Consider the following 25,222-nt stretch of genomic DNA (forward strand, 5'->3'; position numbering starts at 1 on the left):
GGGGAGGGGGGGGGGGGGGGGCAGCCAGCAGGAGGAGGAGGAGGAGGGGGGGGGAGGGAGGGAGGGAGGGAGGAAGGAAGGCAGGCCGGGGGGGGGGTGTCCCCGCTCCCCCAACCCGCCTGGGTTCACCCCCTTTTTCCCCGCACGCCCCCCCCTCTAAAAGCCGCTTGGCCCCGGGGGTGCCCCGAGCGGGGCAGGAGCAGCACGGGGGGGCCGGGGGTGCTCGGCCCCTGGGGGGGCTGGCGGAGGGAGGAGGGCCGGGGAGAGCCCCCCCGCCCCCCCCTCGGCCGGGGTTATTTCCCCCAGGGCCTGCAGGCGGGGGGTGGTTGGGTGCGGATGGCCTCGAGGAGGGGGGAGGGCGGCGGCGTGCTTCGCCTTTATTATTATTATTTTTTTTATTATTATTTAAAGCCGCCCCCCCCCAAAGGGCAGGCTCGGCGCGGGGTGACTGCTCTTTTTGGGGTGGGGGGGGTGCGCGGAGTTTCTCCGTGCCCCCCTCCGCCGCCCCCCAGCCGCTCTTTACCCCATTTCCCCTCTTCTCCCTGTTCCCCCCGCAGCCCCCGCACCCCTTCCTTTCCCCCCTTTTTCCCCTTCTTGCCCCATTTTCCCCCATCCCCTCCCTGCGTGGTGCCGGCAGCAGCGGTGGGCTGGCGCTGGGGGTGCGGGTCCCGGCTCCCCCCCCTGCTTCCCCTTCCCGTTCTCATTTGAATAATGTCTAATTCGGGGAGGTTTATATTATTGAAATGGCCGCCCGGCTTTCCCCGCCTCTCATGTTTAGTAATTCAGACCTTTAATAACAGCCACTCAGAGCCCAACGCCGTGTTTATATTTTACATTCGCCCCATGTGCTTTTGTGGTTCAATATGATTCTTCTTTCTCGCTCTCTCGCTTTTTAAAAATTTTCTTGGCAACCCACAGGGCCCCGAGATCAAACCCAGGCTGTGCGAGGAGAGGAGGGGGGAGAGCTAGGCCCTGGCTCCTCTGGCAGGCGCCTAGGCCTCACTCTCTGCTGCTTGATTTATTTACTAATAACCAAAATGACCCCCCCCCCCCCATCTCCTCTCCACCCCTGCCAGCAAAAACAAAACCCTCCTGGGGCTCGAGCAGCATCAGATCTGCTCATAGATTCTCAGACACTCATGTCTTTTAAATAAGAAGCTTATTTTTAATTTATAGCAACTCAAGACTGTAAAGCTGTTCCTTTCATATCTGCTTTTCAGAGGCTTGGGCATTTTTGGTCCCTTTGTCCTTGATTCTTTTCCTTAAAGGAGAGTTGCTTCTAATTTACGTTTCCTGGCACTGAGGGAGCTGTGGAAGACACACTCAAAATCTAAACAGCTTTCCTCCTCCCTCTGAACACAAACAGAATTGAATACATTGGGGATAATCTTATTCACCTTTTTGCTTAGTGTGGATTCAGTTTAACAGTGCTGTGTGTCAGATGCTTTTGTCGCTGCTTGTATCTCTGACTGCTCTGGTTGGTTGGTTTTTTTTTTTTTTTCCCATTTAGATTTGGCTTTCAAGACAGAAGATGCTACTAGGCAGTACAGGGTCTAGAAAGGAAGATAAGTTTGCTGTGATTGTGCCCTAAGACCACCAAGTGAAAATTGAAATTAATCCTCTTATCTGGAGTAATTCAGTGTTAAACCAGATATTAGGCTACTTAGAAAACAAATGGACTACTTTATTAGGAAGAAGCAGTAATTCTTATTCATGCAGGTATGGGTTTCAGATTTGAGAGAAAAAAAAAGGTTTTCATTCATGACCATTGTTTTTTCCCCATGGAGAAAAAGACCCATCAGCAGGGTTCTTCAAAGTAACTGAGCCAGATTAGCATGTAAACATTTCTGAAACATGCCCAGGGAGAGTTCACGTACAGATGCAGGCAGTGTGTTTTGCAGTCTGGTACTAAATTTAATTTGTATCAAAATACTAAGCTGCAGCTAATGAAAAGCATTTTGGTTTCAAAAAATAATAGCTCAGATTATTTATCCTTTTTCTTCACCCTTGGTGAAGACAGGCCTTGAATACTACAGGAAAAAAATAATCTGCGGAAGCGGTAATGAGACTGTTCAGGTGACTGACTGTTTCACAGACCAAGAGCACAAGGCTGGCTGGACAAAAAGCAGTAATATGATTTCATGCCTTAAATAGCATATGTTTTTGCACTCGCTTCACAAGATGTGGTCAAGCCGATGATGTCATTGGCCAGAGGACAAGGTGCAGTTAATTTGATTTATTGACCTGGGGTGAGGTGTAGCACTGAAACCTTCTCATAGGGAAACCATTTATCTGAGGACAATTTCCTTTATAGCAGCAATTTAACCACTGCTGAGACTGTAGATATTTTATCCAGGATGATAAAAATGTACATTGCATCTTGCAAACAAAATTTCTTTGTCCCTGACGTTTTAGTAATTTTTATAGAACAGAATACTGGACAGTGGCCTTGTGCAGTCTTACAGCTGAGCTGGGGTTTATGACTCCAAATTCAGTTATTTACATGCCAAAATATGAATGCATTTCTCTCCAACATACGTTTGTGTGCCTGTGTCGTAGCTTAAAATTTCACTTCAGCATCCCAGTTGATGCAGATAGAAATGTGTCTTCAGCAGCGAAGCCTATAGGCAGCGTGCTAGTGTGAAGTCCCTTTTCTCAAACCCTGGCCTCATCTTTGCTTGTTGGAAGCTGCTACGGCCAGTGTCGGGGTACTGCTCCTCAGTCTTGAGCAAGGACTTCTATGTTACTTTCCTGCTGATGTGTGTCGGATTTTAAGCTGCTTCTTGGGTCTTCTCTGTCACTGGTAGGAGAATAAAAGAAACATTTTTTTCTTCCCTACGGACTACCTGGCTGTGGTGAGGGTGGAGGGTCGCACTGCTGGTTCAGTGCTTGCTAATTTTTGCAAGGGGGGTATGTTCTGGTACTTTGGCTGTCTCTTAAGCTTTTGTTTTATCAGGGACAGAAGCAGGAAGGCTCATCCTCCCCATTAAGTAGTTCTACTGGCTGATTGCCTCTGCTTAGTTATTCAGGTGGTTCTGCCTCTTTGTTTTCGCCTCAAAACTGACCATGACCGACCAGTCTAGCAGCCGGTTGGAAGAAAAGGTTAAGCTGTGTCAGTAGCCATGCTGCCACATGAAAAGCAGAACTGGGAAGATGTGTGGATGTGTGTCAGTGTGGTAACCCCATCAGCTGCGGGAGCTGGAGCTTAACTCCTCCCTTCTGAGAAGGAAAAGGAGAGAACCTGAGCTTCCCACCCTGTCATCTTGAGGGAAAAATCTCAGTTTTGCTGTCACTAGCAATTTCTCAGAGATTACCCTGCAGTAATAATTCAAGCAAATAAGTGTTATACTGACTTCCTGATGTTGGACGTGGATAGCTTCTGAATGCTTGTCTTAGCAAGTAATGGTGACGATGTCTGGAGTTGCCTCAGTTGACGGAATCAGTGAGGTAACCTTCAGCTCCGTCTGTCCATTAGGCCTGTGAAGCACCAGCATATTCTCTGTTAGGAGCCCCTTCGGCTGTGTGAGGAACTGTCCTTCCTACTTGTGGTCAATCCCAATAATACCCTGAAAAATGAGATCCTGACCGCTACTGTCACTTAAATAATTATCGTCAAAGTTTAAATGGTAAATCCCACATTTAAAGCAGCCTGTTTTTGCTGTTTTCGTTCTGTTCAAATATGCAAAGATGCATAGAACGTCCTGTCCAGAATGCTGTTGATTGATCTGCCATCCAGCCTCTTTCTTTTAAATAGTGTTTTTTTTTTTTTCCAGAGACACGTTTATTTTATCTCCCGATTCTCTGGAAAAATTGCAGTACTTGCTTGTACTATGAGATAATATATTCATTTGCCTTCCTCAAATTTTAGAGTTCAAGACTTCAAAACATTTGCAGCATTTTTAATGTGTATGTATCTAGTCAGCTTATTTTTGTACTTTCTTTTTTTTCCCCAGCAGTACTCTCAATTCCCCTCAAAGTGTTGTTGCCAATAAGACAATCTTGATATCGATGTTTTTTATACAGCTGACAATTAGGCAGTTACTTACAGTTATGGCTTTATTATTTTTATCTTGAGAGAATCAGTGGCAGTTCTGGCAAATGACTGTTTCATGACACATTTTCAATCTCTGTGACAAAGTTGTTGTCAAAAGAAGGGGTTGAGTAAAATTAAGCATGACTTCAAATGTGATATGCGTGGTTTGGGTGCTTAAGCTAGTATGTGAATGAGAGGCCAGCTCATGTTGCTGGATAGACTTACAGTGCTGGCTGGCTGCTGCTGCAGAGATTTGCTTCTCTGTTGACAAATTTTCCCACCCCTTTTCCTTTTGTGCTGCATTGCAATACAGGCGAGTTAAGCGTGGGTTTTGCTGGACTGAGTGTGGGAGGGCTGATAAAATTAAGGGAAGATACCAGTCTTGGTTAGTGTATATTGAGCAATTGCTCTTTTTTGCTTGAAATTGTTTGACAATTGTTAATTGAGGAAAAAAAAATGCACACAAATACATTTTCCTTTCTATAGTTCTTTGTGTTAAATTTCTTGAGTTTTATGAATTGACCCTCACGATGCTTCATGTGTGCTTATTTTTCTCCCCAGAAGTAGAAATAATTACTTACAATTTCAGTGTTATTCCTTTCTCTATCTTCTTATTCCACAACTGCCTAGCAAATACCTGCTGTTGCTAACATAACTGTGTCAGAAACTGACCTTTCTGGTGCATTGCAAAGTCTTTGCAAAAGGGGTTTTTTATTAGACTGCTGCTGGCTAATTGAATCAGTTTGGGGTTAACAAACAGCACAGCTGAGTGACGGGGTGGTGGTTTGGTATAGAGGATTTAGTGGGTTCCAATCCCGAGTTTGCCACCAGCTTTGCTTGCTTTGCAGTCCTGGGCTAAATCCGTGTAATGGGAACGATAGCGAACGTTTTCACAGGGGTGTTACCAGGGGAATAATTAGCTAGTGTTTTATAGCGCTTCCGAAGATAAGAGGACTGTGATTCTTCTGTCTGCGCGTGTGATTGTGTGAGCTTGTGCCCAGGTTAAACTTTGCTCAGGATGTTTCGGTGTCGACACGTTCGTGTCCCCTCATCGGCGGCGGAGGACTCCTGTTGTAAAGGCACAGATTACTGTCAGTTCTAACTACGCCGTGATGTAGATCTGCTGTAGGGTATGCAGTTCGGTGACAATTTAAATCAGCCTGAGTCTGGCCTCCTCTCCCTGTGTGTTCCTGCCCCCTTCTCTGCGCTGGTGCAGATGCTTGCCTGACTCCTTTGCTGAGCGAGTTCAGGGAATTAAATTGGCAGAAAACAAGCCTTGCCAAAAATAATGAATAGGTTTTTTGTTGGTTTAGCTCTCTGAACTGGCTTACAATGTGATTAGACAAATAGCAGGGCCAATGAAGGAAGGGGACAAGAAGCACATATGTTGACTCGAGTCTTCTCGTAATTTCATTCTATCTGATGGCTTTCCCGTTGGCAGAAACGGGGAGTCATGCTCTCAGCAGCATGATCATACCTCTTACTTGGCACCAGTCCTGGCGCCTACTGATTTCCAGGATGCTCAAGTTTAACTTGCTAACCTGGTGGAAAACTAGCCTGAGATAATTTTAGATCTTTGCTTTTGTGGATTGAAATCAGCTCAACAAACACCTAAAGCTGTGTTAAGGCCAGTGCAGGAGGGAGTGTGGGTGAAAGTGGAGGAAGAAGGGGAAAGAAGGAAGAGAAGTGAAATGTCCTCTTTTCAGAAGCAGCAGCGAGTATTTTGGTTAGCTTAGTTGTATAGCTTCACCTTTAGGTTGATGTAAACCACTGCGAAACCTCAGCTGATGAGCTCAAGGTGATCTCCAGCGGTGCTGACCCAAGGGAAGCAATGGGGTGTAGGGCCACGGGTGCTGTGCAGCACCTCCTGTTCTAGGAGCAGGCTGTACAGAGGTGTCCGAAACTGGTAATGAAACTGCACTTAAGCAAAAGAGTGGCTTAGAGACTAACAGATGCTGACAATTTGGCATGGCTTATGCTGTCACAGGTATGATTGCATTAATGGTAGTCATGGCAGAAACGCTCAAATAAAAATTGTGAATGAGACCTCAAAGTGGCTCTCGTTGTTTTAGTGCTGCTTGCAGTGAGACAACCCTAAAAAGACTGTGGCTCAAAAGGACATACCAACAAAAGTACCTGGGAAGTTACACACACTGTTACTTTTGCTAAATTTCTGACTGATATCCCTGCTTCAGCCATTTAACATGATCAGTCTGAGACATGATCTTTCCTATAAATTGTGACATTGTGACAACGAACCTTTTGCTCGTCATCCTTTTTTTTTCCCCCTTCTTCCCAGAAATTAGATTTGGCTGTATAGAAATGAAGTAGCATATGGTAGTCTCTGTAAAATGACAGTGTTTGACACTGTATGACATGGCACAAAGTTTTGGAAAATGAAGATGTGAATAGCTAAATTACTAAAATAGTAAATACTGTAGAAGACTTAAAAAATATATGCACAAAAACCTGTTGAATGATGGAGATGTAGCTTGTTTCTTTTTTCCCTTCTCCTTTTCTTTAAGGCTCAAGGGCTGTTGGGAAGCCACCATCCCTTTTGCAGTGAGCTCCTTTGCTGTTTGTTCTCTTTGTCCTTCTGATGATTCAGTTTTATTTGAAAAATACCATGTGACTTAGTAATTTGTGCCTGACCATACCAGTGTGAAGTTGTAGCTTTATACTGCTTGGATATAGCCCAAGGGGAGGAGTATACAGTGAATAAAGGTAGAAATGACTCAGACATTTGATGAATCACTCATTTCTATATTATTAGTTAATATGGTCTACTGAATGAGAAATGCGCTTTAAGTTTCTTTCAGGAGTCCTGTTGCAAAGATGCCTTTCTGTTTATCCATAATTCTGTTTCTTACCTGCTGATCTTTAGTACAGCAGGTTATCTCTTCTGTTTCAATTTTCAAAGGTAGGTTTAAACAGGTAATTGAATTTGATTATTTCTAAGGCTGCGGAGATACAGCAATGTCAGGAAATGCTGCCCCTCTCCCTCCCAACCCACACAAGCGTTTCCCACCCTGTCCTCCAGCACACATACACGCACGCATGCTTGTAGATGCTTTGGAAAATGTATGGGAAAGCTTGGGCTGCGGACAGTTTCTTCTAGCTCTAATTGTAGCAGGAAAGTCATCATTGCTTCTGACTGCTGGAGTTCATTGTTCCCTTGCATCTGTTGGTGGGGCTGCCCTTGTGGGTGCCGTCTAATCCATTTGGGTTAAAATTAGCTGGGTTAGCAGGGACTGTGGTCGAAGCTGCCTGGAGTCACCCAGATAATTCTGATTGAAATCTGTGAGTGAGGGATCGGCTGAGTTGCTTTGTCATCATACCTGAGGGTACAGTTCATGTTACACTTAATCCAATTTAAGGGTGGGTTGCTGCCAAAAAGAAGTGGGAACAGAGGCAGGAAGAGTAGGGGGCTGTCATTTTTGGACTATTGTTTGTTTCAATAAAGCCTATGTAAAACTGGCAGAAACAGGGTGGGATCCTGAGGAGAAACGGGTGGTAGGGGGGATAAGGGGGCAATTTCTGTTTGTAATGTTTGTTCCAAGGGCTGGAAGTATGTGGCTTTCCAATGGTACTTTTTAATTGACTTTTTGTTGATCTGAACTACAGAATGTAAATTATGAATGTGTCCAATACCTCAAGCAAAACGTGGGGCTTACTAGTTTCCCTTAAACAGGCTTTGTCATAAGGTTATCTTTACTTGCTGTTCCACTTCAGTCAGAATGTAGTTTAGGAAAGCTTTTGGCAACAAAGCTGGTTGAACATGGGACCTCAGGAGTACCTTTCAGAACAGCTGAGAACCTACTCTTTTGTATGTTTGCTTAGGCCAGGTCTAGCAGCTTCTGACTTCAAATCAGTCACACGTGGCAAGTTGCTCGAATCACATCATTGCTAACCTTTATCAGACTATTATTTTACTGCCAACACAGCTACTCTTTGGTTAGGCTGGATGTGCCACAGTAAGGAAGAAGCCTTCGGCTGCCAGGGTGCACCACTTCCTACCAGATTTAGCCAAGCACTGCCCTCGAAGACTGTGGTGAAGTAGCAGCAGTTGTAGGGCAGACTTCTGTGAGTTATCAAAAGAGGAGACATCCACTGGAAAAGCGTAAACTAGAAACCTTATAATTTTCCAATGTTGTCTTTACTCAGTTTTGAAAAAAACAAGGATTTCCTAAGGCTACAGATTTTTTTTTAACATCTCAGTTCTAAACTGTTTTCAAACCTCAGCTGCTTACATGTTTCTGTCTGTGCACGGTACTACAAAGACGGGCTAAGCAGACAGTTGCATGTTGTTCTTCACCTTTGGCTCAGGTGAGCACAGAGCTGCAAATTCTTGTCATTTGGGAGCTTAACCAAAGGCACTATCCCTGTGCTTGCCCTGCTTTTACACCTGTACCCGGCTGTTTGCTGTTGACTGCTTTTGGAGGAGGGTCAGATAGATCTTCGGTCCATGGTGATTTTGGTATTTTATTCTTTCAGACAAATAGAAGACACTTTCCTACTAATTCTCAGTTCATTTTAGGTTTTGTGGGTGGTTCTCTTCCTATCCTGAAGTGCTCATCAGCATCACGAAAGAGTTGTGGAAAGATGATGTTCTGTGCATGCTCTGCATGTTTCCAGCTCTGTGGAGCAATCTGGGGTTGCCCCTGGGTCTTCCCTACAGATTGCTTGCATGGGAACCAAAGAACTGGAATCTCTTTTTGATGTCCCATACTTTGTGAAGATATGGGAGAGAAAAGAGGGTGGGTGTTAAACATTCAGCCTTTGTTACTACTGCATGGAAAGGATCCACAGCTGAGCAGATTCTCAGCTCTGTGAGACCCACTGAGGGTCTTGAGCATATTCTAGAGCTAGCCTATGGGCAGAGACTTCAGAAATCTGCAGAATTTTGGAACTTGTTTTACTTGGAGATTACCTCTTTTCTCATTATAGCAGGAGACAATGGCATTGTAAAGAATATCTCAGAGTTCTGAGAGGTAGAAATGCTGTGCTCTATCATGATAGGATTTAATTTGTTTGGGAACCTACTTGCAGCACAGTTGCACCTTATATGGTTCTGTTCTGTGGTGCAGCAGGGACTCGCTCAAAATCTGCTGAGGACTGACTAAGGCCCACTGTCACAAAACTTCCAGAGAATGCGACTGAGCTGTGCCTGTGCTGAAAAACTACTTCGTTAATATTGTTTCCAACGTAGTTAAAATAGAAAATGGATCCAGGAATATTTTGTAACACTTTTAACAGCATCTGTAGCAAACACAACTATGTATTAACAGCAAAGTTTAAAGTATATAGCATTGAATTTGAATGCTTATCATTTTTTCTGTGTTTTTAGATGATGAACTCTGCAGCAGTAGAAAGGATTTGCTGTGTGGAAGTTTGAATAAAGGCATAAAGAGTTAAGAACAGTTGTCTTGCATCTTAAAGCTGCTAGAGCTTTTCAGCTTGGTTTGCTGGAGAGAAAGGAGGGACAGGTAGAGTTTCTTTGCATTGTGGTGTCTCTGTCAGGATTGCAGGTGGTGTGGGCGTCTCTAAAGATCTTAAAAATAAATAAATCAGTTGGTGCTTCTCTTAACAGTATTGACAAGTGAATAATATGAGGAAAAATACCACATACAAAGATGTGCCAGCAGTTCTGTCTCATTCCCCATTTGTAGGGTTAATGTAAGCAAATGTTAGGCTTGACAGGAGGGGTAAACCTCATTCCACAAGCTCATTTAAAAGTTGCATAAAAAGCTCTCCGAAGTCTTGAGACAATCCGTAATTTTTTGTGTGCACTCAGAGAAGACACATTCGTTTTTAGTTGCTCAAGGGATCAGTTAATCTGTCAATCTCTCAAAAAGCAAAATTAACTGCGGGCAGAGTGGTATCTTTTCATTATTTACTGAGGTAGTGATTTCATATGATGTGGGGCTGAGCTAGAAACACTCTATTTACAAATGAGGAAGGGAATTCACTGCCATTTGTCGTGTATTCACATCGCAAGTAGGTCTGTAAATTGTATAGCACAGACACTTCAAGAAATTTAGGATTATAGAGAAGCTGAGAAATCTGAACGCGTTTCTGGCGTAACTTGCTTAGGTTTTATCAACTTGCTGCTTTCAGTTTTCCAAGGTTGTGGCAGTTGTATTAACTGTACTTGGTGTATTAGGATTTATGCCTGTGTACACCAGTGATTATCACCAGTGGTAGCATCTGTTCCTAAGGCTTTTAAAAACATTTGGAAGGCATGCTCATTTCTTTGCTCATTTCTGTGCTGGACAGTTTTTGTGTAATATATAGTCAAGTGTGGGCAGTTGTTTCCTGAGCACACTTCATGCTGTGGACGGGTAGTTAAACCAGGGATCTTCCTGCCGCGCTCGTTCTGGTAGCGGCCATCATTCTTGGTTATGTGTGATTGTAGTAGCAGAACATGAAGATAAACACGTGGGATACAGCTGTCTGCTAATCATCTGTTTCTGAAACTCCTCGCTTTGTTTGCGTTCCCTGCTGTCTCTAATGCTCATTTGTTGAGACGAGCTTTATAAAGAGCGGGGACTGCAGAGGCAGATTACCTCCGTACTTCTGTCCTTCGCTTTTGGTGTCATCAGGGTGCTTGATAGCAAGAGAGGAAGGGTCCAACAAAGGCATGAAGTCGGGACAGAAACGTGGTGCTGTTGTTTAGTTGGTAACCTGGACAGTTTTGTTTTCTTAAAGCTGACAGAAAACATCAGTGCATACTGAAATGGTGCCGACGGGTTGACTAATTACATACGGTTGTGTGGAAGTGTTCTCGGGTCCAGCAGAAATTTATAGATTGCTCTTTAAGAAGCATTGAGGTAGCAAATAAATGTACTTTGTACTTCACTATATAGCGTGGTCTGTTCGTTAAAATTCCTTTTGAAACGATTGCTTTGGTGCTAATCAACTCTCCTCAAGGTTGAACTACACAATGTTGTACGTGGTATTACTGACCTGAGTATGTGATGTTGTAGCTCCTAGATTTGTATTCAGCGAGTTATTAGGAAGAAGTTAATGTGCCGTTCTAATGCTGAGAGATTTAATTTAATAAATGCCACAACTGATGCTGCAATCTCAAATACTTGTGCCTTTAATACTTAACCGTAAGTCAGAAAGCTAAGCGTGACCTGATAAATCGTTGTATCGACTGCCTAGCTTTTTTGGAAAAGATTTAATTTCTGAAGCTTTTACATTTGTTTGCAAACAGTGGTGGACTGGGTATGGCAGCCATTCCTCATGGAAAAGGGCTGTTTAGAGGAAAGGGGTGAAGTTTTTATTTGCAAGATGACTGCTCTGCGGCTGCTTGTAGAAGCCCGCGGATTTGATGCACTGCATTTAGCGAGCGCGTGAACAACACCCAACTGGTGTTTGAAGGCTCTGCTGGGGCAGCCCTTGAACAAAGGAGCTGTGGGCTCCCTGCCTTAGATTTTTTTTCCCCCTTGGAGTCTTTCTTTACCCCGTGTTTCCTATTGGAACAGAGGTTTGTTGTATATGCCTGCAGACGCGTGCGTAGGGGAGGAAAGCACAAATAGAAAAATTGCTCCGCGCTGGAAAAACCGATGAGCGCTGCGGAAGAAACCTATCAGTTTTTCAATTAGACCCTTTTCATCACGTGTATACTTTACCGGGCCTCTTTATACGTGCCTGAGCGTTTAAAAAGTCTCACGCCAGGTGGACGAGACGTGAGGTATTGAAAAGGCCATTTACTCACAGCAATATCTGATTGCCTGCGCCGCTGAATCGCTGCGTGTTGGAGTAAGCGCGTTGCTTTGTGGCAGCCCAGGTGCTCCCGTCTTCTGCAGGGGAGGCAGGACCGGGCTGGAGACTGGCCAGTTGCCATGGCAACTAGTATGATGTCATGAATTCAGAGCGGTGACTTCACTGCGGTCTGCTTTATCTTCATCCCCAGCTTCATTGCTGGGTGATGCTCCGGCTGGGTTATTAAATGTAATGGCCACTAACGTCATCCAGGCTGCTCCAATTAAACCTGATTGCCGCTTACCCCCAAGTCTGGGAAACTGACAGCTTGCATTTGTGTTTTTCTCAACTCCTTTAGCTCTATTAGCCTGAAAAATTTGCTGATATGCTAAAAATGAGGAGGAGATTCAAACCTTTAAAACCTGAAAACGCAGTGTAGCAGTGGCCTGTTGTCTTTTCTCCCCGAAGACTTTGTTCAATTCTGGCTTGCATTTCTTTGTCCTGTTCTTTTCTGAAGCAGGTGAAGTATTTTCCTAGTCTCGTTTCAAGGATTTGTTGACCTGCAAATTGCACCAGGAAACTTCCTGCCCATCAGCCTTTGGAAATGGTCAGCTGCTTTCTGCTCCGCGAGCACTCCCATTTATCACTGGGCTGCGCACCTCCATTTCCCAGGTAGCAGGGCTGGCTGTTCGCTGCCTGCTCTCGCCCATCCTCCATTGCTTTCTGAGAGCCGAAGGAGTATTTAGCATTTTTCCTGTATTTGTAAAGAGATATGATTTCCACATTTAGTCCCAATAAAATGTGAATAAAAACATCGAGCTTAACTAGGTGCATTTATTTTGTTGACATAACTGTGTATCTGTTTAGAGCTGGCTTAATGGCTTAACTCAAAGGTTGCCTGAGACTTCGAGGCCGTCTGACTTCTTACATTATCAGTGAATAGCACAAAGCGTATTAGAGTGGCATGCCAGGTATTTTTTTTTTTACAGCCTTTTTGCATTGGCAAGGAAGAGATTCTTCACCTTTGGCTTAGTTTGACAAAGGTGGTTTCTGTGTATAGATAGGGCCTGAGTTTGTTGTTATTAGAAAGGCTTTCAGCACTTCTAACAACAGAAAATGTAGGATGTGTGGATTTCTGCTTGTGGCTTACTACTGCAGTTATTTGCATTAAATTGTATTGAGCATATATCCATTTAGGTGAGGTTAGAATTAAATGACCTCTTCACATTTTTCTTCCTCTGAAGAAAGATGGAGACTTGAAACACATCCACTAGCAAATGGGAGGATGTCACAGACAGCCTGTAAGGAAGATGAAAAACATATCAGGAAAATTAAAGTTGCAGTTGTCTCCCTGCAGATGAGAAAAAAGATATCCTGTGTAGCCTGTCATTTCTGATGAGCATATCATGGAAGTTGAATTCTGGCATGCTGCAACTGAAGTTAAAAATGTGATTGAGATGTTTTTGTAATGAGCTCCTAATACAGAGCAGGCTGCAAAATGCTGTTGCAGGTGCTGTTGTTCCCATTATCTAAGTGCAGAGGTCCTGTGCTTGAAGATTTGCTGGTTTATGTTGGTAACAGTTGTGCTTAGTAGCTTTTTTCTTTAATCACCATAAATGTGCTATTGCTAGGATAGCTTGTGTTAAAATCTCTAAATACTTTTTGAAAAACACAAACATTTTTATCTTGTTATAATGCCTGTGCACATGGAGGGTTTTATTAATTTGAGAGTACTGGTATGATTTGATTGCTAAAGCTTTTGGTCTTTAGGCTAGGTTTATATGATTCTCAGAGTAGCATTTTGTAATTTAGCTGTTAATTTTTTTCTTTCTATTCATTTCTAAACACTAAACCACTGGAAGGAATACAGCTTCTTAATGACACACTGACATAACCAACTATGCATGAAAAATTGCTAACTCAAAACTCAAACTTTTTAGTCACATGGAGATTAGATCATTCAGTTCCCAGCAGTGTATGCATGAACTACTGTTACATTTAGAAATAGTATTGTGGCAGTTAAAGCTAGACTGAATAAATATATGGATATATATTTATATGCGTGTGGAATCTATTATTTAATTATTTTTAATTTATTTAATTATTTTTTATTTTTTTAAATATATTATTTATTGTATTTATATGCGTGTGGAATTTAAAGCTCTGGACTGCAGGTGTCTTGGTGGTGGAAATTCTTCTGAAGTGAAAGGGGAGCGTAGGAAGTTCTTCTGGAATGCTTGGGAAAAATGATCACCTTAAACTTAAGTCTGAAAAAGAATGACAACTTGGAATGGGAAAAAAAAAAATCAGCTTTACTGTGCAAGTCTTTTTACTGTCCTTAATGTCCAGGCTTATGGCCTGTCTGCAATATATAGACCAGAAAGGAACCTGCTGCTGTTTCTTTCAAACTTAACTTCTAAGAGAACAGGATTATGAGAGTCATGGTGGGGAGGAAGCAACAACAACCTCCCCCTTGTGTGTGTGTTTTTGTTGTTTTTGTAAACTAATAAATTAAACAACATAAACTGTCGATGCTCTTTATTCCACTACAGATTATTCTATGAGGGCCAGTTATGTTCTGTTTATTTAGAAAATAAATAAGCTAGTTGGAATGACCTCAGTTCTGTGCTGTTGCTTCTATGTGAACATACAGTATAAAAACGAAGCAGTACATTAGTACTTAGTCACATTAGAGACTCCTACATGCTGGGCTTATACGGAGTCTAGAATCCATCTTGCAATTTACTGCTAGTGCTGGAATCGCACGAGAGTGGTAATGTTGGTGGAAGTATGTCGAAGTAATTAGCTTGCATTTCATGATACAGTGGCTAAAAGTGGCTTGAGTTTGCCTTTGTTCAGGGGTTGGGGCTAATGGTGGTGGTTTGGTACTTCTGGCTGCAGCTTTGAAGGCTGTTTCCCCCAGGTCAGCAGCTACAAAAGGATTTGGATGAAAAGAGCTAACGTGCTTGTTGTGTAGGTCACTTGGCCTGTTGCACAGCCCGGAACCAAGCATGCTTCAGAATCAGGATGTGTGAAAGAGGAGTTAACAGAGGAAAGCAAAGACTTGACTGAGGGAGGCCGCTCGCTACTGCAGAAAGGTTAGGAGGCTGCAGGTATCAGGGAGGTGTTCGGGGACACTGCTCGGTAGAAAGCTGAGCTTCTAAACTTGATCCTGCTCAGGGGTCCTGCCCGACCTATCAACAGGTCCCTCTGTCATGGTTCTGCATATCAGGAGACGTTACCCACCAGTCCTGTGCCGCTTCTGGATGCGATGGACAACATCATAGGTAGAAGGACACCTCTTTAAAGGTGTCCTGTCCTCTAATAATAAAATCTGTCTTTAGAGGACAGGGTTTTATTGGCTTCATAAATTGCTACGTGTCTTGCAAAGACCTATATAGAAAATTCTATATATCACCTTATGATGCAGTCAGGGCTTGAAACTTAATGTTTTGCAAGCAATCAAGAGAGTCTTCCTCAGTGCAGGGAGGCTGGCCTTACCGAGGTTTTTCAAAGTTCTCATAGATTTTTTTTTTTTTGTAAAACACATGCAGCATTAATTGGGAGCTTTGCAGGAACGTCCATGATGAGCTCGTGAATGGAGGCGTGGGATTCTCCCCCGCACCTAGGTCTGCGACTGGGAGTGCTGTGGGGTGCCGGGGTGACACGGTTATCTCGGCCTCAGCAGGCTGCCTGGCTCACTCTTTCTGCAGCTCTCATTCAGATTACCCGGCAGCCCTTGTGCTTCGCTATGATCAAACGATACAGCGCTCGCGGAAAAATGTGCTGCTCAAAGCTCTGTGTGGCTCCTGTAGCCAACTTGATCTATACAATGGGAAATAGGAAAGCCTTTTTTATCTGATTAAACAGCCAACTTTGGCATGAAATCTCCTTTTTAATATCAACTTGCTGGAAGTGCTATGACAATAAAAATACTTTTTTTCATTGTTGGGAAAGCAAAAAAAATAACACTTCCTCGTTTCATGTATTGCTGCCAGAGTTTTCTTTGACATTCTTTAGGTTTAATCATCAGATGTGATAGCATGGTTGTACTTTTTGACTTGCTATTAACTGCCAGCATCCATGCTACGTGCGGATGCTTTCCTGGTGACCTCAGCTATTGTTTCTTCTTGCTCGCTATATTGATGTTAAATTAATTGATAATGAAATCATACATGTTTCAGCAGTAATCATTAAATTACAGATATTGAATCATCAGTTTAGGAAATTACTGTGTCTGTTTTAACAGCGAGACTCCCCTGTATCCCTGTTTTTTTTCTAGTTTTCCGTGTGCAAGGTGTGTTTGCTGGAGGAAAAAAAAAGGCATTATTTTTCAGTAGTTCGTTAATACAGAGCTCATCTGTCCTTTTGACATTAAGCCATGATTTTACTGAAACAAACGTACCATTAGCAGTTGAAGTGCTGTGTTCCCATGCATCTTATTTTGTCCCAAAGCACAGTAGAAGGTACTGTATTCAAGGCACAAACCTGAGCAAACAAGCTATTGTAATAACACACTCAGAAAGAAAGGGTGATGGTTTGCTATAGCCCTTCAGGGATTTCCAGACCATTACATAAATGGTCTTAGGACAAATAAAGTTCCGAGTCCAGAACTTCCCTTTAAAAATGAATGTAAATCTTGGGAAATAGCTTGCTCACTGACACACATGTGAATGATATTTTAAAAGCAAAAATATACATGGTTGACAGGGTAAAGTTTGATAAAGCTATCTGTATACACCTGAAAATATAGGCACAGTTAACTTGCTTGTATTTATTTTAAGAGTTTTGTGTTCCTAACTAATTTGAACGTCCTGAGATTCAGCTCCCGAGGCTCCCTCAACAGTCAGTGTAGCTGATGGCTCCAAGCTGTAGCCCTGAAGCAGCACACCCTGTGTATCTAGGTCCTCACGCACAACAGGCACGTCAGAACAAACCTCCCAAGATTGGTCTGTAATCTGTACTATTGCCAATGAGAACCAGTGGTGATGGCCTCGCACAAGGTGACTCTGTTTAATGATGTCAGGTGATCCGATTTTTTAAGAACACTGAATTTGCTGTAAAATGTAGGCTGCCTCTGTAGTAAATGGAAAGAAGGAAAGGTTAATTTTGGTAACCTAATGATGGCTTTTATGATTAAGCTTGTGGGTTTGTATGGTTTTGCTTTTTCTAGACAAACCTTTTTTTTGGGGGGGGCGGTTGGGGGAAGTGATATTCTTACACCCTTTTTCTTTTTAATGTCTTGCGTCATGTTCCTCACCTTGCTCACAACACGCATACATGCTTACTTCTGCAGTGCTATGGTGGAGGAAAAAACTGGGGGAGAGGGGGAAGCATGAAGATAGGGGAGTAAGCTATCAAAAAGTGCAAAAACTAAAGAAACAGGAGAAAGAAGCAGGAAAAGAACAGCTCTGGAGGAAAATAATACTCCACATGCACTTCAGTCTGTGAGCAGTGCAGCATGTGGGTGAACTTCGCGTCTATGCCTATGGTGTAGTAGGTATGAAGAGACACTTGCCTGGTTGTAATTGCAAAGTGTTGTTGGAGTAAATGCTTCTTGAGAGAAAAGTCTCCAAGTGAAGAAGAAAAAATCTTAGGATCGGTGGACTTGCTCTTTTTTTTCATTCAATTACCTATTAGTGCGTGCATTTAAAAAGAGCAATTGGAGTCAGTGCAGCGTTTAAGTAAAGCAACCTCGAGATTTCAGGCAGGGACTAGTATTTTTTTGGCTCTGAGTTTGTGGTATTTGCATTGGCTTCCACTTCTCATTTGTTAGCTTCTCAGATAGCATTAAATGTGTGGGGAAAAAAAGAGGATGTTTACAATAAACACTTATCTTTCATTTGTAGACAGCAAACATTAATTGTGGGATGGGAATAATAAACAGACGAGGCGGATATCTAGTCAGACTGGAGAGGAGTACCCTCGAAGTGTTCTACTTAAAAAGGTTGCCCACAGCCTGTACTGCAGAGATGTCAGCATTTAGGGGAACCTCGTAGGGCTCTGAGAGGATTGCAGGGTTTCCTATGTGACTTGTAGGGATGATTTCAGTTCTGAGAGTATGCAGAGCATTGTGCATGTGGCGGATCTCTTTTGAGATAGAGGATTTCCCTTTGCCATGTTTTACTGGATGCACGTACATTATAATAGTTCAGTTCTTTATTCTAGAATGAAATTAAATCTAGAGACTCCTCATCTCAACTGGTTGAACTCAGTGGTGTTTTGTTTTGAATTTGTGCAAGGTCTGCACCAGGGAGGAAACACACAGACCTGTTGGGAAGAACATGGATGTCTGATATTTTCAGTTCCAGAACCTTTGCCTGAGAAGCTGTGTTGAATTTATTTCCTTTTTATATTAAAAAAAGACAGCCTGAGCACTTGATTGTTTAAATACTGGGATGATGTGCCACTGCAGAGGCGTTTTCTTTTCATACTGCTTTCATTCAATAAGATGCGCATTTTTTCTGGATAAATGAACTCATATTCAGTAGTGCAATTGATGAATTCTCTTCTTTTCTTCCTTCTGTAACACTGGCAAGCAGTTCAGTTCATCCAGGTGTCAGTGCTTTTAGTTGTGTGATCAGAATTTTCTAATGAGGGGAGGACCCTGCAAGAACTGGTTTCAAATCACTTTTCAAGTTCCAAAAAAGAAAAAAAGAAGCGGAGCCATCTTAAAATTAACAGCTGGAGTATTATTTTCTTTATGGCACTTCAAAAGGGAAAGAATAGAGATGGATTTTTTTTTTTGCTTGTGTGAGTGAAAGCTTACACAGCTTTCCTCCCATTTTTCTCTGGTGTTCACCCCCCATCTTTACCATAGAAATGTAATTCCCCCTCTGACTTTCCTCTGAGGTTTGTTCTCTGTGACGCAAGCTTAGTTTGGTGGTCACAATCTGATTCTGTTCCTTTCAGTTTTGCTCACTTTTCCCGTGTCTCACCTTATTTTTGGGAACACTGCCACTGTTGATTAGTTTTAATGACCTTTTCAGCGAGATTCTTTGCTGTGTGTGTGTGAAGCCGAAGCACGCTGAATGCAGAAATAAAGCCGTGTGTAGCGGCTGCAGGGTGCTTAGGGCAGAGTGGTGCCTGCACAATAGCACTCCGCCCCAGCCCACGGAGAAAAAGCTCAAGTGGGATCTGCATTGCTAGATTGCAGTTCTTGTTTTCTTTTAGCAATGGGGAGGAGATGGATCGATCACATTTAAATAATCATTTAAATGTTTAGCTGTGGGCTCCTTTTTTTATTTTTCTGTGAAAACGTTGCTACTAGGAGTGCCGGGAAAATTTTCCCCCTCTTTTCTCCTTCCCCAAGCCCCCAAGAAAGAAATGACAGCAGTTAACCATCCAGGCTTGCAGGTTCATGGAGTAAAAACTCCGTATCTGAAGTGACTGGCTCCTGACCTTGCTCATTATCTCTAAGAGTCATGTCTATTTTACCTATGATCGTGGAGAGAAAGAAGCAGTGCTAGATCAGAACACCTGGACAAATCTGTTGCTTGAAATGCATTGTTTTCTCTCAAAAGTACGCAGAGGCTGTATTTCCAGCCACAGGATAGTTGTATGACATTCAGAGTGAAATGGTGGGCATTAATAAGGTGCGCTTGGACTGCAGCATTGGGATATGGTGTTTCCATTCGACAAGTCTGATTTTTACCTAGTGAGGCATTGAGTGGTTAAGGCAGGTGATGGACTGCTGTGTATATATAACTATTTTACTAAATATAGTGCTTTCATGACTTCAACACATCAGTGTTGCTGCTCTACTTAACCGAGAGAGTAAAAAGCATTTTGAAATGTGAACTGGGACAGGAAGCTACATAATACCTTGTGTCACTTCTAGACAGACAAAAGTTCTCCTGACAAGGCTGGTCAGGGATACCCGGTAGTGTTACAGAGACATGATGACACAAGAAACCATACAAGCCAGACTGCTCAGGGCACTGATGCTTTTGTTTCTGCTCACTGGTAGTTCGGTGTGTAAAGACTTATGACTTGAAGAGGTAGTCCAAGTTTACAGTAATAAAAGCCTGTTTTGTATTTATAGTGTCCTAGTGAGAAAGTTTTTGCCCTTCCAAAGTCTCTGTAGGAATAGAGTCTGTAAATGCATTACAAATTGAGATTGTAAACCAGCAGCACAGTGCAGAACTGCAGTCGAATGACAGAACTTAAATTTGCAGTAGAAACAGATTCTCATGCGCCTTTGCTGCGAAATGGGGCATTTGGTATTTAAAACAGTGGTAGGGAACAGCCTTCCCTGGGTTTTCGGATGAAGGCAGTTAAATTGCCTTTCAATTGAGTAGCAATTCAAAGACAACCTCTACCTTCCCGAAGCCTTGAATGTGAGGTTAATTCTGGAAGAACACGCTCTTCTCATTAGAGGCGTCTGACCAGTATGGAGAAATGACAGGGTGCTTGCGAGCTTTCTTCCTGAGAAGCTTGGTGCCTGCTGCTGTGTACCAAGGCTACCCTAACAGTTAATTCTCAAGTGCAAAGGAGAAGAAATGAACATTCTTGCTGAACTCATGCAGCTTGATGGAGTGCCAGCCCTTTTGTAGAAATTGCTTGATGTTATAAAATAAATATTGTATTTAATGTGTTATTTAACGTCAACCAAGGGGAAATTATATCGCAAGGTAATAAACTGTTCTTTTATGAAGTTGCTGTAGTTCTGATTACATTCTTTGCAGAATGGGGAACCTGTCATTATAAAGCTTGGACAGCTTCAGCTTCCTTCAGCACTTGGAAACAAGCAGGTCTAATCCAGCAGCAACACTAAGTTCCCAGTTGCTTTTCACCTGAAAAAGATTATGTATATTCAGCTGTGGTATTTCAAATCAGTTTAATGACTTTACCAAAGTAACAGATGGTCTAGGAATGCTATTACAATTAATTAATAGTAAAAAAAACTTATTTTTGCATGTAGATCTTGGGGCTCTAGCATGCGTGGTCACCAGGATTCTGATGAAATGTGGCAATAAATATGAGTGAAAGAACAAAAGCTGGTACTTGGATGAATAGGGATGGTTGAAAATTTCCTGTGTACCACTGTAGAACAGTACTAGCCGTGGCAAGAGGTGGGATTTTATCTTTTCCGAATCAGGAGTTTGATGTGCTGGGGAAATTTGCTGAAAGCCGGAAGGTTCAGCCTTTCAAAGTGGCACAATAAACCAACGGTCTTGGCGTTGTCTTCCTGCTTTCCAAGTCAGAGGCTTCAAGGTCTCTGAGCTTTGATCTTGGAGCCAGCGCCTGAGAGGCACTGCCTATTGCAGGAGTATTGCAGCTCTTGGCATCTAGCCATCATCACCAAATTTTAATTTTATTGTTGTTTAGGGATAATTTTGTCTCAACTGAAATTCCTTGAGGGGGTTTGTTTCATAAGCACGAGCAGGATTTTTTCCTTCTCCCTTGAACAAAATTCCACCCCGAGGTGTTGCTGTTTCTTGGCTCCATTAAGGTTGCATGCATTTACTTTGCACATATTCAGCTACAGCTATTTCATATACATAATGCAGTTGCTGTGTAAGGTTTTGGATATTGTTGGTAAGTGAGCTAGGAAGTGAGAAAACCAATTCAACGTGGTAAATACCAGGCTGTTAACTGGAAAGCAAAGAAATAAGATACAAGATACGTAATAAATTGAACAGTAATACTGTTTTGGCAACTAAACTGTGTACTGACACAGCAAGAAAAAATTTGAGATACTAGGTTCTGTAACAAGGCAAAACAAAATGGAAAAAGTCTGGAAAATAAGGGTTGATTACCAAGTAAAATATTAGTATGCTGCTGTTAAATATGATAATCACAGTAGCTTCAGAGATATGAGGTTAGAAATTCATAGATTTTCACCAGTCTGTACTGCCTCTGAATAGAGTCTTATGCAGGTTTCCAGGTTGACATGTTTCTCAGGGTGTGGGGCTTTGGTTTGTTTTCACTTTTCCCAGTTAGAAACGAACAAAAACCCACCCAAAACACCCCCACCTACCCACTCACACACACTTCCTTGTCTTGTTGGGTGCTTGAGGTTTTAATGTTTGGGAAGTATTTTGTGATCATTAGATAAAATACACTGAATAAATATACAGTGATAGATAATGAATTTTTCCCTTCTTCCCCCAGTATTTCAACTAACGTTAAGTATTGCTTGAATAAGTAATCCTTATCTTTTACTACTGGGACACTGTTATTTTTAACTGCATATGGCTCCACACATGAAGGTATGTTCCTTTACTTTTCCTGCCCAAGAAATAGCAAGTGTCTTGAATTTAGTTTTGAGATTCTGATTTTTTTCTGAATCCCCAGTCTGTTTTGTGTTACTCAGTATTCAATTTGTCATTTTCAGGGAGCATTATTCAAGCTACAATAAGCCTTTGCAGCATTTGGCTTCTGTTGCACTATCTGCTCAGCTTTCGGCTTTCTGATTGCTGTCAAATATCTGCACTATGATATTCAGTTAGCTTTTGATAGTTTTTTTGGATATTCTGGAGCTGATAGCACTTAGTAGTAACCCAGCGCTGACGACAGGAATCTTTTGTTTTGAATTCTCAATAATAACTAGTAAAAATAGAAAAAGTATGGCTACCAAGAAAGCTTTGACTCTATATTACGTCAGCTTCCTGAAAAAGAAATGACATCCAGATAGTGAAACTGTTGTACCAGTAGGCTTTTTTGACTGAATTAGTAGTGAATGCTCTTAAAACTGTCCTTCATTATTAACCCAAACCAGTTACTAAGACATGAGGGTAGGTAAGTGAGGAGCCACTAACAGTGCATTGCAAAAGGTAATTAATCAGTTGTCAGGAGGACTTGGTGCGCTCTTCCCAAGTGACATTCATAGGCTGCCTGGTGTGAGCTGCTGCTTCTGTGGAGCGGTAGTCACGTATCTGCGATATCTTAATCGGTTGCTGTTAAAATGAAGGTGATGTCAAATGTTCACTCTTGCCATTTCACTACAGTAAGACAAGATTGAATAAATTGAGAGGAAATGAGTCAGTCTTTGTTTAAATACCCATTAGTGAATGGTGCACAAAGCCTTGCCGTGAGCAAAGTTGTTCCCTGTACTCTAGTTTCTTTTTAGTCTCCTGGCCACTCTAAAGTAAACACAAAGGGAGTTTTTAGATGCTGTGGAAGTTGCATCATGTCAAGACAAGAGGTAGATAGACTCTTATGTGATTTTAAAGGAGGTATCAGGGAGATAAGAGTTCTCTTGGTTCAAAAAATAAAAAAAAAGAAAGTGTTATCAATACATGGTAAAACAATGTATAGTTTTTACAGTACCATTTAACTGAAGCTTCTGGATTACACTGAAGCCATAGGTCTCAAGGCTGCCGTTCTCATAAGCTTGATTTGACAGTTTGTGATAAGGATGTGGTTCCTTGTTTTTCTGCTTTATCGGATTTGGAAAGCTTAAGTAAACTCCCTGGCTGAGTTTGAGACTACTTGACAGTCTGTCCTCTATATGTACCAAACCTCCCCTCATTTGTGGGACGGAAGTGCTATCTAATCCTGTGTTTCTATAAGCAGTAGTGTACCCAGCTCTGTCATTCAAACAGTAGCCTTTCTTTTTCCAGCAGCAGCAGTTGGTGTGAGAGAGGGATGGAGAGGCCAAAAAAGGGAGGGCTTCTAGCCCACAAACCTCGAGTTGGTGGCCCTTATAGCATAGGAAGAACTGATACAGCGATTCCCCTCTGTTCTTCTGCTTCCTTCATGTCCGTAGCAAGTCTATCTCTCTATGAGAATGTGCATGTAAGAAAAGCTGCTTAGGCAGCATTTCCTTCTGTAAGAGCCATTCTTATCTTCTGGAAAAGGTTGCAAAGGTGGGAATAGCTGTTGGCTGCTTGTTGGGCCACACTGTTTTTATACTGACTTTTGAATGGACAAATCTTAGAAGAAGAAATAAAGAAGCAATATGGTAAAGTATCTTTGGCATGAGAAGATATTTGGCTTAATTGCTTCCAGTTCTGTTTTCATTTCTGTAGGCACTAGAAAGTCTAGAGTTCTTACTTTGGTTTGACTGGGAAAGGATATCAGAAACTTAAAAAGAGGGTGAGAATTTAGAGGGCTCTTATGATTGCGATGTGGATGGTTTTTCTTTTTTTTTTTCCTTCGTATACCTAGTATAGCCTTTAAGTCTGATGTATCTTAAACCCCAAATACCAGAGCAATTACCTGGTTTTGGTAGCAACATTTCTGGAGGCGTTCTTTGAAGTTTCCCTGAAGTATTCCCAGCGGACGTTCACAATTAAGAGAAGTAAATAGTTGGAGACAGAATACATAATCTACATAGTGACTTTGAGAATAGGAAGTCTCTGAGTAGAAAGGTGATTGCTGTGCACATCACAGGAGGAAGAAGACTCTACAAGAGTTATTTATACAATATATGCATTCCCTTTCTGAAAGCGTATGCCTGGAAGCTGCACTAACAAAGTAAACAGATGAGATTTCTTTTTAACTTTAAAATAATAACACTGCTGCCTCCAGTCAGTGTCATGATGAATGAATTTTTTTTACGATCTGTATGCTGGATTAATGCAGTGTGCTTTATTTGGGTTGCTTTATAAACTATTTTTCTGATGACTGGTTCAAGTATGGTATATGACTATACTCTGCTTGTTGCCCTAAATGTTAAGTATTAGCTTTGTTCTAGAAGTGTCTTTTCTTCAGAAGATGTGCTTAGCACCTTGTTCTCCAGTATGCACGTGATAAAATAACTTAGGACCAGTCTGCTAAGGAGTTAGTTTGTGACTGTTCTGCCACTCAGTACCGTCATGATAGATATTAGTTGTCTTTGGTGTCTTCTATCCGTATACTTGAAACGTTCTTCATCCTACTTTTAGCTGAGATTGTCAAAATCTGGTTGTTGGGACTGTTTGGTTTAAGCAAGAGGAAATGTTCTATAGGAATTGAAACATGAAATGTATTACATGAAAGAATTTTTTAACTTTGTTTCTTTAGTGGAGTGTCTTTGTTTCCAGGCCCCTGATTAATTTTCTAAAATCTTGGTTGATTTCAACCAATTTGACAGAAAAGCAGAAGTATTTAGAAAATTTTCTGCGATTTCCATGAAACCGAGTAAGGGAAGGAGAGGGATCCTAGGGGTGGAAGACAGTAAGATGGACTCATGACAGGCATTCAAGAGTTAACATTATTAAAGTTGTCCTTAAAAATGAGGACAAGAAAAGACTCAGTCAAATATAACATGAAAACTTAGCAGACAAGCTAGGGTTCACAGAATGATGCATTTAAGTTGGTCAAGATTCTGGGTTTGTGTAGAATACAAGTAATTTTAACATATTTATGTATAGTTTGTTTTTAATAGGGTAGGAGGATTCTCAGAAACAGAAGTCTCTGTAATCATTAATGTATTTTCTTTGCCAACTGTGAGATCTTAAATGCTTTCCAGCATCAAGTCAGATACTGCAGTTGTCTTCAGGTAAGAGCTTTGGGTGGCAAAGGTAAACTTCCTTTTGCGAAGAAACAAGT

General features: G+C 42.0%; 1 protein-coding gene across 8 annotated transcripts in view; it reads left to right on the forward strand.

Annotated features, from left to right (window-relative positions):
* POU2F1 (POU class 2 homeobox 1) overlaps positions 1-25,222 on the forward strand; it is a 117,374-nt gene that overhangs the window by 498 nt on the left and 91,654 nt on the right. The window lies entirely within an intron of this gene.

The sequence above is a fragment of the Anser brachyrhynchus genome, assembly GCF_964034855.1.
Source record: "Anser brachyrhynchus genome assembly, chromosome: 1".
NCBI classification, from domain to species: Eukaryota; Metazoa; Chordata; class Aves; order Anseriformes; family Anatidae; genus Anser; species Anser brachyrhynchus.